Genomic DNA, 12,947 nt, shown 5'->3' with positions numbered 1-12,947 from the left:
TATGAAAACACACTGCAACAATATTTTTAAAATGTTTTCGAATTGTTATTGTATAAACTATTTTTGCAAACATTTTTGCCAAATATTTTGTCAACACTTCAATAACATTATGTTAAAATGTTTGCACCCAGCAAGCACAGAAATGTTCTTAAAATATTTTTTTCAAAACGTTTTAATAACATTTAAATGTCGGGTTATATAAAGGTAATGAAAACGTTTTTAAAACGTTATTGCAAATATTTTGGGGAAACATGTCTGCAAAATATTTTTTCAACCCCAAAATAACATTCTGTTTAGAATGTTTTGTATCAAGTTTTCAAAAATGTTTTTGGAATGTTATTAAAACGTTTTATACCCTTTATATAACACGACATTTAAACGTTTTCTGTAAAACATTTGTCTTTGCTGGGCAGTAGATTATCAACAAATGTTTTTTAATGTTATGAAAACGTTTTATACCCTTAATATACCCTTTATATAACCTGACATTTAAACATTTTCTGACAACCTTTTATAACCTTTTGCGAATGATGTCGAAAACGTTTTGTGTTTGCTTGGAGGGGCCGACTTTACAGCTCATTTGTGGTGTACGGTCACATTTGTTCTAAATCCCCAGAACATCAAATCAGCTAAAACAAGTAGCTAAATCAGTCAGATATTTTTCTCCCAATAATTGCTGCAAAAACTATTTTGTTTAACACTTTTATCTATTTTGAAATTTTGAACACTACTTGACCTTTTAGAAGCATTACAAAACTTGCAACTGAATGACGAGCAAGTCGTATCAAGAAATTGATGAAATTGTACCAATTCATAGTTCTGTCATTCCATAAAACATTCAAAATTCTAGAAATGCAATCAAAATTGAATAATTCATATGTGTGGCATACGAAATCCTCTTCTGTATGCATAATACTGTGGGCAACCTAAAAACCCAGGCTGTTGTGCTAAATTTCTGTAAAACAGAAGTATATTTGCATGCTTGATCTGAAAACTGTATACAAATAATCAGAACGTATTTTCTCAAATAAGGAGACCTGTACCAGGTCAGCGACATCAATTTGCACGTTTAATGGAAAAATTACATCGTCACAATTTACATATTTGTACCAAAACCCAATTCACGGTACTGATATCAGGAAATGTGCCCGAAATATAATCTAAGCAGCGAGCATGTCGTGAAATGAGCTCAATCTATATTTCTTTCACTCATCGTAATTACATTGAAAATGATAATGTGTAGCACGACGCAATGGTGCGCATCAAGCTTACGTGAGGATGTATTGGTAAACATTAATAGGTTATCATACGTAATGTGTCTCGTTGTCACATAGCAGACATTGGGCTATTCCGATTGAAATCCACACTACCCCTGTGAAAGATTTTGGAAATATCTTCCACAGGGGGAGAATGTTTTTCAAATGTAATTGGTCAGAGTTAATCATTTTGAAACCCATACTCCCCCTGTATTATATTGCTTTACCTATATCTTCCACAACTGGAGTGAGTATTTCAAATGGAAGATACCCAATTGCTATTCTATTTGATACTCTTACTCCCTCTGTGGAATACTTTGGCTAAATCTTCCACAGGGGCAGTGTGGATTTTAAATGGAATAGCCCAATGTCGCTTTGTCACATAGCAGACATTGTGCTCCGTGTACCTGGCTAATCAGTAGAGACGATCCGAGGGGATTTAAATCCCTCATTTCGAATACACCACCACCAAGTAAGCGGTAAATCAATTCAAACCAAAATAGCTTATTTGCTAGCTTCTACCATTGCCTACTCTTGCTCGGAGTGAGACCACGGGGCAGAAGCACAACTTTGTAAAGGTTTTTATTGTGGTAATGAGGAACTGGGGTAGGTATCCCAAAATGCATTGCGAGGAATAACTAGGATTGTGCAAACTGCTCACTATAATTTTGAGTACGTAGGGGGACGTTTTTGCGTGCATTTTTTCCGTAGCAACAGACCATGAGTTTGCAGTCCGCAACTAAGACGTTTAGAGCTTTGATCAAGGCATGTTTATCTTCTCTACATTTTTTGGGGCAAATTTTGTCACAAAGTGTTTTTGCGACAAACACTTTGCGACAAAGTTTTGTTTGCTGCATTGGAAAACAACTTTTGCCACTGAGCTAGCTTGTTACAACAGACATTTGCATGCAAGTGCTATATAAGAGTTCGTACACCATGTAGAAACCAAAAAAATTTGCATTTTTTGATCTTACAGGGATACATTATAATAATTTTCCAATAAATCCAGGCTAATCACCCTAAGCTAACCTAGCAATCATACCCAATCCCACAATTCATCTCATCCTTCCTCATCTTACACTATTAAGTCTGTAAATCTATCTAAAGGTTATATGCCTTACAACAATGCACTATGGGATACGTGCAAATCATCCCACTAATTCTGCCATGTAGCTAAATCCATTGGTAAATCAAATAGCTCTTAAGAAGAAAAAGTCTGAGTGAGAGAGGAACATCATGATTGTCAAGAAACAACAAGCGAGATTACCATGGGAACGGGTTTTACCTGATTACCGTGGTAACTGACAATGGTCCCATCAGAGTTGTCTTGTCCAAGCTTAGAGTTAACCTGCAAAGGATAAAAAACACACGAAAAAGAAAATTAACATTGTAAATGAGAAACGACAACTCCGTTAATAGCATCATTGACAAGCTTACCATCACAGTTGTGTGGTTTTTAACATGTTCATTTATGGAGTTTTAAAAGAGACATTTGTGTCATGATATATCAAAAGCAGACACTTTTTGGCAGGATCATAAATGGAGGAATAGCAAAAAATCTGCCCGGGGTGATTTTTTGACAATTTGGGTTTGTTGCAAATTTGTGATGGTATTGCAAATTTGTGATGGCATTTTAATAAACATTAAAATGTTTTAAATATTGTCTGATAGTTTCAGACCGGAATATAACTGGCATCTTGTATTTTTTGAGACATTTTTTAATTCCTACTCTCAACATTGTCAATAACATTTTTAAAGGCCGATATCTTAATTTCCAATTTAATTTTATAATACCTTACGAACTCAATATCTTCGCTTAGGAATGTCAGATATCATTGCACTGTAAAAAATATTTTACTCAACACTGAGTAAAAAGGTTACAGCTTAACAGTTGAGTAAAAAATTACTCAACATTGAGCTCATATAGGTCACAACTCGATCAACAAATGAGTAAAAAATTACTCAACATTGAGTAAATTCTCATGCATGTAACTGATGGTTTTGTTTATATTTCTTCTTCAATGTGAGAGTAAACCATTGATTTAATATAAAAATATACCCCAAATAGTTGACATGGAATATTTGTTCAATGTCCTATTCGTTATTCAATCTATTTCAAATAATCGTTATCTACTAACAAATAGACTATTTCTTGACTGAAGATTCATTTATATTTGTTGTTAAATGTCTATTGAAAATATATTATCCATTTTACGATTGTTTTACACACTTTGTAGCCTTAGGATTTGTATATATTCCCACAATATTAAGTTAAGCATCAACTGTCTTTCTGAAACAGAGTTTGACTTTTCATTTTCTTCAAACAAATAAAGTGATAACGCTAGGATTTTTCTCCCTCATTCATTCTTCCCCTTTTTTTGAAACACTCTGTAGTGAGTCTTAGGATTTGTGCATTGCCATAATCTTGATGGATGACAGTCACTGGAGGAAAAGCAAATATAAGTCTGTCTGTCCGTCCGTTCACCTGCCGTCAAACACATGTTATCTTCGCAGACACGGTATTCAAGATTATGTTAATTCCGTAGCGTACAAATTCGATGATAACCAGCATAAAGAGTAACATGTTGGGTGAGGCAGTTGGGCTATTCCATCTAAAATGCATACTCCCCCTGTGGAAGATTTTGGAAATATCTTCCACAGGTGGAGTATGAATTTCAAATGGAATGAACACATTAGGCAGCTCCATTTGAAACTTGCCCTCCCTCAGTGAAAGATTCAGGTTGAATCTTTTACAGAGGGTGTATGAAATTCAAATAAAGCTGCCTAATACATTTATTCCATTTGAAATTCATACTCCCCCTGTGGAAGATATTTCCAAAATCTTCCACAGGGGGAGAGTGGATTTTAAATGGAATAGTCCATGTAAAGATACAATTCAAAATGGTGTACGATTTGTGTTCAATTTTGTCTTATATTACCATTATTTGCAGCAAAATCGTCTCATCCATCACTGAAATTTCAATTTTGACTAGGTTTTTAGCAGCATAAATCCTTTAAGCATACAATGTTTATATTGAAAAGATTGAATTAAAGTGCACTTACTGTTTGATTCATTTCAAAACTGTCAAAAATCACTAAATACATGCTGGGGCAAAACCAATGTTTGTATGTAAGGCCAAGTAAAAAAATTAGTTTCTTGTCCCCGCCTGGATGTTTTTTTTTTTGCTGTATCAAAAAGTTTTTTGTTTACAAAAACAATAAAAGACACAATTTTGATTGATTTTCGCTGTCAGTACCCTTTCTAAGCTCATTTGCAGCTAGTTTGTTTATAATGAACATGTAAAAACATATGGCAGGGCACATATGTGACCGTGCAACCTGAATGAGCCGTAAATGTCCTCAATTGTATTCTGAGTTACAGTGTAAAATGGGCATGAAGGTCATATTCATAGGTATTTCAATTTGGTGCTACGTGTATCTCATTAAATGAGGTACACGTAGAACCAAATTGAGGTACCTATGAATACGACCTTCATGCCCATTTTACACTGTAACTCAGAATACAATTGAGGACATTTACGGCTCATTCGTGCTGTACGGTCACATATGGAAAGTCTTGCAAAAAAACACTAGATCTATTGTCTTAGCAGAAAAAAACTGTTGTTTTGGAAAAGACAAAAAAAAAAAGTGCCCTCATCCTCCTTTTTGAAAAAAGTTAGGATGAGAAACCAAATATTTTTTTTTACTTGGCAAGTAACAGGTCAATCATATTAGCTATAAACCTACCATCTTCATTTTTGAACAAACTAAATATTTTATATGATAATAATGTATTGTAATGAATAATTCAATATAGTTTCTATGGCAATTGGGGCAGGCAGATAATTACCATCATCCTTCAACTAGTTCATGCGTAGCCAGGTGCAACACACCCACCTATATCTATCTAAAAGTCCACTTTTAAGTTAATATATTATGTGACCCGCTCTGACGAAACCCGACATAAGTCGCACTCAGCCATTTTCGAGATACTGCACGTCAAAGTTGGGAAAGGGGGTGAAAAACCTTGCAGATTTTGTTTTTCAGTTTTTATTATTTTTGATTCCTTAATATGTTTACTTCAACCTACCACTGAAAACAAAATATGCTTTTACGTCTAAAGCACCCAAATCTAGCATTTTCTGAGCCAAAACAAGTCCTTAACATGTCATTTTAAAACTTTAAAGCCATTATGTTCAAAAAGACCCAACAAGTGAGTAGGAGGGGGGATTAAAGTCCATAATTATGCAAACAAATTTCCCTGAAAAAGAAAAAAATACTTCGGAAATCCAGCAAACCCACTGTCAATAAAATAATATTGGCTACGGACATGTGCTATTCCAGTTGAAATCCATCCACCTCCTGTGGAAGACATGGACTTAAAATCTTCCACACAGGTAGTGTGAATTTCAGGGTTACCTGAATGGGTGACTCCATTTGAAATCTACACGGTGGGAGAATAAGGTCTTTTATATGGGGGTGTATGGCTTTCAACTGGAATACCTCAATAAATCGTGGCTATGGACGTAAATGTCCTTTATTAAGCAACGAACATTTTCACATTTTGACCACCAAGCTTGAGTGTTATGGACATGGTCATATGACATTTAACGATTCAAGTCAGACATAAGATATTATTGACTTCATGTTTGTCTTCGCATACAACCACTTGTTTAACCGGCTCAAATTTCGCACAATTTCATCTCCATTCTGACATTCTGATGACCGTAACGAGTAGACATAGTATCAAATTCTGCTACTTTTGAAGAACGTTCTTTGTTTTTGTCTGTCTTGTTGGGTGTTTATATTACATTATATGAACAGGGTGACATGATGTACTTTCATATCAGGTCAATTAGGGTGATTTCTTACCTTTTTTCTGTATTTTTAATAATAATATTGAGGAATTCTAGGTTAAAAAAACATCAGCTGATTTTTATTGACCAACAGGACAAATTCAGGACTTTTTTAGAGCTAATTCTTAAATCTCAAACTAACAAAGCAAGTCATTTTAGGTATACCACAAGTTAAAATCATTCCATCGAATTACTACCAAAGTGACTTTATCAGAACAAATTCATGATTAAAGCGCATGAAAATTTGACAGGTTGATGCCAAAACAAGCCAAAATGGGGATGATTGGTGCACATCACATATTTTGGTCAATTCTGTCCACGTATTCTGAGCCAGGTAACTCCCCCATCCCCTGATCCGGTTGGTATACAATCGCCCTTAATTTGAGGGACAAAGTTAATACCTGTCTAATGGTCAAAGGCAAATCCAGGTTATCATTTGACTTCATGTAGTTCCACACATATTGGTCTGATTTCCATTGGCAAAGTTCCCCACCGTCAATTAAACAATCACATTTGAACTGAAGTTTTGGAATATGAGGTACCCATTACATTCAAAGGTCAGTTTAGTAATGTACAAACATATTGGCATTAAAGAATTATGTCCCTGTCTATGAGCATGTATGACATCTCAGTGAATTCATCTGAGCACAGACCCTAGAAAGTCTTTTTTCTAGGGTCTGTGATCTGAGTACCAACAATAATAAATAGGTTGCATTGACTGTACTGACATAGATGCTTATCATGGACTAGATAATGGAGAGCTTTTGCCTTGATGATATGACATCTTCACCTGTCTCTCCTTGCATCAGGTTATTGACCTGAAGATCAACAGTTCATCTGTAAAAATGCAGTATGTGCAAATATATTACAGAACAGATATTCACTTTTTACTTTGTAGACAATGTGTATTTCAGTATCTACAAAGTAAAAAGGTCTTGCCGAATTTGACATACATAGTAAAATAAGATCTGGATAGATTTCTCGTCAAATTTGACCAGGAATAATGCCAATATTGTTAAATAGTGTCAAATTTGACACATTGGGTCAAAATTGTCAATTGACATGATTCAGAGAACAAAAGACAAATTTCTGCAATATGTTATGCCACAAGAGTTTCTTTAACAGTAACATGTGTAAATAGTGCAATTCCATATCAATTTAAACTTGATGGTACTGTGGATTAATTAATGGATTTTCATTCCCGTATGCCCATTTTTGAAAGTAATCGATTTAATTTGATAAAAAAATATATATCGTACAGATTCACCTAATGGTGCATATGGGCTCCCTTGACACAGCTGGAATTTAAGACACAAACTTAAGGTGCCGTCTTGTAAAAATCACACTAGCAAACAAGGGCATGGACACTTAATTCTTGTTAGGGTTTTTAAAGGAGGGAACTCTCTATTTCTATGTGAAATTTACCCTATTAGGCTTTAACGAGCCCACGACCGCTATTAGGCGAATCTTTACACTATTAAAATACATTTAAAATATAATATTCCAAATGCAAGAATGCATGAAAACCAGAGTATGCCATTTTTGACATCAGTTTTTCAAATTAAATTCTTACAAAAATCTAGAATTTTACAACAACACTTTTGTGCATCTTAAAGAAATATATCTGTCATGCTTAGAAAAAACCTTGCTCAAATATTCAAAGCACTTTTTATATAAGGAGCACTGAAAAACTGAAAAAATTATATTAAAAAAATCAATTATATATATGATTTTCATAGAAAAACTGCAAAAAGCTTTCTGGAAAAGGGTGTTGGCCTCAAGGCATTACTTTGAAACGGATGATTTTGAGAGGTTAAATGTAAAAAGGTGCATTCTTTGATAGCTGCCAGGTGTCACATTGCAGAAGTGTACAATATACAATGCAATGTTAATGTCTTAGGGCAGCTATTTCAGTTAGGGCCTTTTTGCACTAGCCTCTTGATTTCAATTTCATCACAATTCTTGACAGCAAAAATGCTATTCATCAAAAGCACTGTGCAAAACAATGTTAATTTCATCCAAGATCGTCTTAACATTTTCAAGAGATATATTTTGCACTTTCAATGCTATTTCGACATTATCTCCTATTTTCAATACGGTAGTTCAACTTGCGTTATTGCAAAAAGTGTGAACTAATATCAAGTCATTTTCAAATGTGGAAGATCTATTTTACATTCTACAAATCTCCTAAACAGCCAATTATTTCAAAAGAATTTTGCCATTTCAATATGGATTAATAAATAACACCTTCCATAGGGCTATTCTCGTTGAAATTCATACACCCCCTGTGAAAGACATAATCTTAATCTCCCACACAGGGGTTGTAGATTGCAAATGGAATCACCCATTCAGGTAACCCCATTTGAAATTCACACTCCCTGTGTTGAAGATTAAGGTCATGTCTTCCACAGGGGGTGTATGGACTTCAACTGGAATAGCCCATTTTTGGTACCATATGGATAGCTCAATCTAAATCCCTCCGAAATGCAAAACAACAGAATAAATAAGAATGCAGAAAATCCAACATGGTTGTTATTTCATGGCTTATCATTTGAAGATAAAGCCATAAATTGGATTTATTCATAAAACAATCTCTACAAGAGTGTCTGAAAGTGGACTTTAATATTCACACATTTTTATAAAGTAGCAAAATCTTCATATTTATCCCTGTTGAATAAAATAAGTGCCATATTTCATCCTCGTAATCATGCATATTTGTTTGTATTCGGTGGGGGAGTAACACAAATCAACAATAGATAAAAAGTCCAAAATTTGAGCTATTTTCTCAAAATATCAAAAACCACTGAACCAATACTAGGCTTGTTTGTACTCATTTTAATGCATTTTTAATTCTGATTCCAAATATGGTCATGAAAATTTACAATTCTGACATTTTTGAATTTTGAAATTTTTTTTCAAACTTGTCCTCTGCAGTTGACACCCGAATGGAGGGATACAAAATTATCTTTATTCTGTTTATGATTGTTGGAAAAACTATCACTTCTTTAACCATATTATACTCAGGGATGAAAACTAGCACTGACATAATTTCCTGAAACTGCTTTGAAAATATGTATTTCCCTATATACTTTGTATAGGGAAGATCCGAGCAAAATTTCCTGAAATCAAGAAATTCCTTACAAAGATTTACATCCCTGTATACTAAATAACACAAGAAAACACTCTCAGAGCGCACTCACACACTTCAGGTACACTACGTGGATAGAGCCACCTTCCAGAGAGTGCCAGACGGGTTTGAAAGAAAAAAATGAAGACAGAAATTAAATTCAACTTGTCACTACCTTCTCCTTCAAATTCAAACGAGGTACACGGACTCAGACACGATAATATATTAAGGTTAAGATCAATGCTCTCAGACTGGCCAGAAGCATAAACTGGACGACTGGACGGACGGCGGGACGGACATACCTGTCTAGCCAAGGCTAATGTTATTGACTTGAATCTCAACTATCTGTGCTTAATTTATGCCCGGAGAGTAAAAGAGGTACCTTTTAAAAAAATGCGGGTGTAGGTGGGAGTTTTGTCCAATTGACTTGAGGTTCAAAATCTCAGTTACATTAAAGCACACTTTTTTTTTTTCAAAATTCAAATGAAAAACGATAACATTATGCAAATGTTTTTTATTATGCCTGATACAATTTATTCCATCACCAGGGCGCAATAGTGATAGCGTGGTTGTTGATGAGGACAGCCTTGATTTATTTTTCAAAATTGCAAGCATGAGAACGTCACTTCCATCAAAAAAACAGGCAAATTCTGAAAAACGACATACAAATGTGGCAACAATGCTCAAAAAGGGATTAATAATAAAAACACAGAAATTTGGGTAACAAAAAAAGAAACAGAAAAATTATCATGCTTTTTAAATGTACTTTTATGATTTTTATGATATCAAATACCCTGAGAATAACAAGGATCTTAGGTGTAGTATTTGACACAAATCTTAAGATTTTAAATAAAACTGTGGCTTCCTGAGATTCAATTCAGCCAATCCGATTCTCAAAGACACAAAAGCACTAGAGACACTAAAATGAAATTAGTGATTTTATTTCATTTTTCCTTTGGCCTCAGTTTTTCGGCTCAAAAATTATTGAAGGGCACATCTGACAGTAAAAACTAACATTTTGTGGGGGAAAGTACATTTTGTTGACAAAACATTTAATAACAATAGATGTTGGGTTATATAAAGGTCATGAAAATGTTTTAATACATTTTGTATGGAAAACACTACAAGACTGTCAATATCGATCCCTATCACAAAAATATAATATTTACATCCTCTGTGATTCAAGCAATGATTGCCCGAATCACAGAAACATCAGATAAAGATTGGATGGGGAACAACTAAATACAAAAGCTTGAAAATTGCCTATCCCATTGACATGCTAGACATCTGAAGTCTCCAATTTAAATCTAAAAAACACCTCAATCCAGTACTACCTTCCACGAATCGAAGATATTATCAATATGGTCTCATTGTAAGATTTAATATCATAGTTTAATAACATCTATTCACCATCATAGATCAAAATAAGACCTCAAGTTGTTATGTATGAGATTTTGTACCCAGTCAAGGCAAGGGTCATTATATCAGTACACATGCATATTGGGGTTAAGGAACTGTGTCCTGCAAATGAGAATATTTGAGCGGCCATACCCAACCAACTATCATCCACTATAGACCACAATGGCCTCATCCCCTATTGCATAGTTCAATAACCTCAATTAAACAATCACAGTGCAAAATTTGACCTCAAGTTTCAGAGTACGAATTTTTGTACCCAAATTTTCAAAGGTCATTCAATGAATGTACAATTGTATTAGGGTTACAGAACTGTGCCTTGATAGATGAGCATATTGTGGATCAGGAAATCATCCACACAACCATAATGGCAGTGACAATGAGACACCCTTAAGGCTAAAAAAATATCAAACATTCTCAAAAAAAAAATTATAATGTTAACAACCACTTTCTTATTACAAGCAAGCAACTGCTTAGCGTGTGATACATTGCCTACTCTTAAGTATGCAGTCAGTGAGTTTTCTCGAAGGGTCTTCTAACGTCTTTGTTGCCGGGGGCGATCGTATCAGGAAACATCTAAAACCTCAATTCCGTATGCATGTATTCTACACATCAAAGCCCCTGGATAAACTGCATAGGAAAGGACTGTCGGTTGACTACAACGAGAGGGAAATGAAACTAGACTAATAAAATGGCTGCCATGTTGATTCTATATTCTGTGTTTTATCGTCTGCTGTGGACAAAACAGTCAAAATTTTACAAAAGTTTGTCAAATAATTTTGCATTTTCATGAAAATGAACATATATTGGGCTATTCTGTTTGAAATACAAACACCCTCTATGGAAGACATGACCTTAATCTCCTACACAAGGGGTGTATATTTCAAATGGATGCACTCATTCAGGTACATTTGAAATTCAGACTCCCTGTGTGGAAGATTAATGTCATGTCTTCCATAGGGGGTGTATGAATTTTAAAATGAACAGCTCATTACAAGTATATTCTGTACTTAGTTGCCCACTTGCCCTCGAATTATTATCCCAAAGATGAATTACAAACAATATTTCTTTTTGTTCAAGTTTCCCTAAAAATCATTCCAAAAACTCTATCAGGCTATTCCATTCAATGACCACACTCCTACTGTGGAAGATTTTGGAAATATCTTCCATGGGGAGTATGGATTTCAAATGGAATTAGCACATTTAAAGCCAACTCCATTTAAAATTTACCCTCCCTTTGTGGAATATTCTGATTGAATCGCAGGGTGTATGAAATTCAAATGGAGCTGCCGAATGTATTCATTCCATTTGAAATCCATACTCCCCATGTGAGAGTTATTTCCAAAATCTTCCACAGTGGTAGTGTGGACTTTAAACAGAATAGCTCATTTCATGAATAACGCAAACAACTGTCCATGTGTCAATCGCTTATGTAAGAAATCGATAATATGTATTATGCAAACGGCAGCTATGATGATAACATTTCCCATTGATTCAAACAACTACATCGAGACCATCACTCTGTACACACACAGGTAGGTATACTATACCGTCTGAAAACGGAATATTTGGAATGAAATTATGAGTGGCGGGTTTATGTTTCAATATGGTGATATTGCTATTCATAGAACACGATAACCGTCAGTCAAAGACCTTCACATGGATCCGCAGCCCGACATGCTATGCACACGTAAACATAATTTGCGGGCTGCTTTCGATTCATTGCGACTAAATAAAAAACAATTTAGCGCTCAAATTACGTTGGGATAACCCGGGTGGTATTTAGGCAAAAACTTAATGAGCTTTCTTGAGCAATTTTACGGACCCGATGATGTCGACACGTACGCCAGGTATGTTATCTCCGCAAAAACCTGTTGACTATATTATTTCTCCGTCGTCGTGCACGGCTCATGTAACAAACATAATATACTACTTGCAATTTTTCCATCGTCTTTCAATCTCATGACTCGGTTGGAATTATAACCAAATTTGGAACCATATTGCGGTATAATTGAATGGTGAAATATAATGAGCGATTCATTGAGTGGTTTATAATGGGTACTCGAATGTCATTTTGTGTACGGGTGCTTAATTTTAACATACAACAAGAATAGATGAAAGCTTAGAGTGTTAGACAAGGTCTTGGCTATAGCAGCCTTTTGGAAGAAAAACTGAGGAGAAAACTTACCTAACAATTGTGAAAATACAAATAATGTTATAACATTATGGCAGGAGATAAGGCGGGTTGAAGGGGAGCATGACCTAAGAGTGTTTGCAGTCATATATTGAGAC

The 12,947-nt window shown here is 34.8% G+C and overlaps 1 protein-coding gene across 13 annotated transcripts in view; it reads right to left on the bottom strand.

Annotated features, from left to right (window-relative positions):
* The window catches only part of LOC140144513 (muscleblind-like protein 1), a 480,574-nt gene that overhangs the window by 335,652 nt on the left and 131,975 nt on the right, over positions 1-12,947 (bottom strand). For all 13 annotated transcript variants that reach the window (XM_072166327.1, XM_072166329.1, XM_072166324.1 and 10 more), the window contains exon 4: positions 2,542-2,604. The gene's annotated coding sequence lies outside the window, so the exon portion shown is untranslated. The remainder of the gene's footprint in view (positions 1-2,541; positions 2,605-12,947) is intronic.

The sequence above is a fragment of the Amphiura filiformis genome, unplaced genomic scaffold, assembly GCF_039555335.1.
Source record: "Amphiura filiformis unplaced genomic scaffold, Afil_fr2py scaffold_60, whole genome shotgun sequence".
Taxonomy (NCBI): Eukaryota; Metazoa; Echinodermata; class Ophiuroidea; order Amphilepidida; family Amphiuridae; genus Amphiura; species Amphiura filiformis.
The sequence above is the reverse complement of the archived record's forward strand: the minus strand, read 5'-3'. Positions and strand labels throughout refer to the sequence as shown.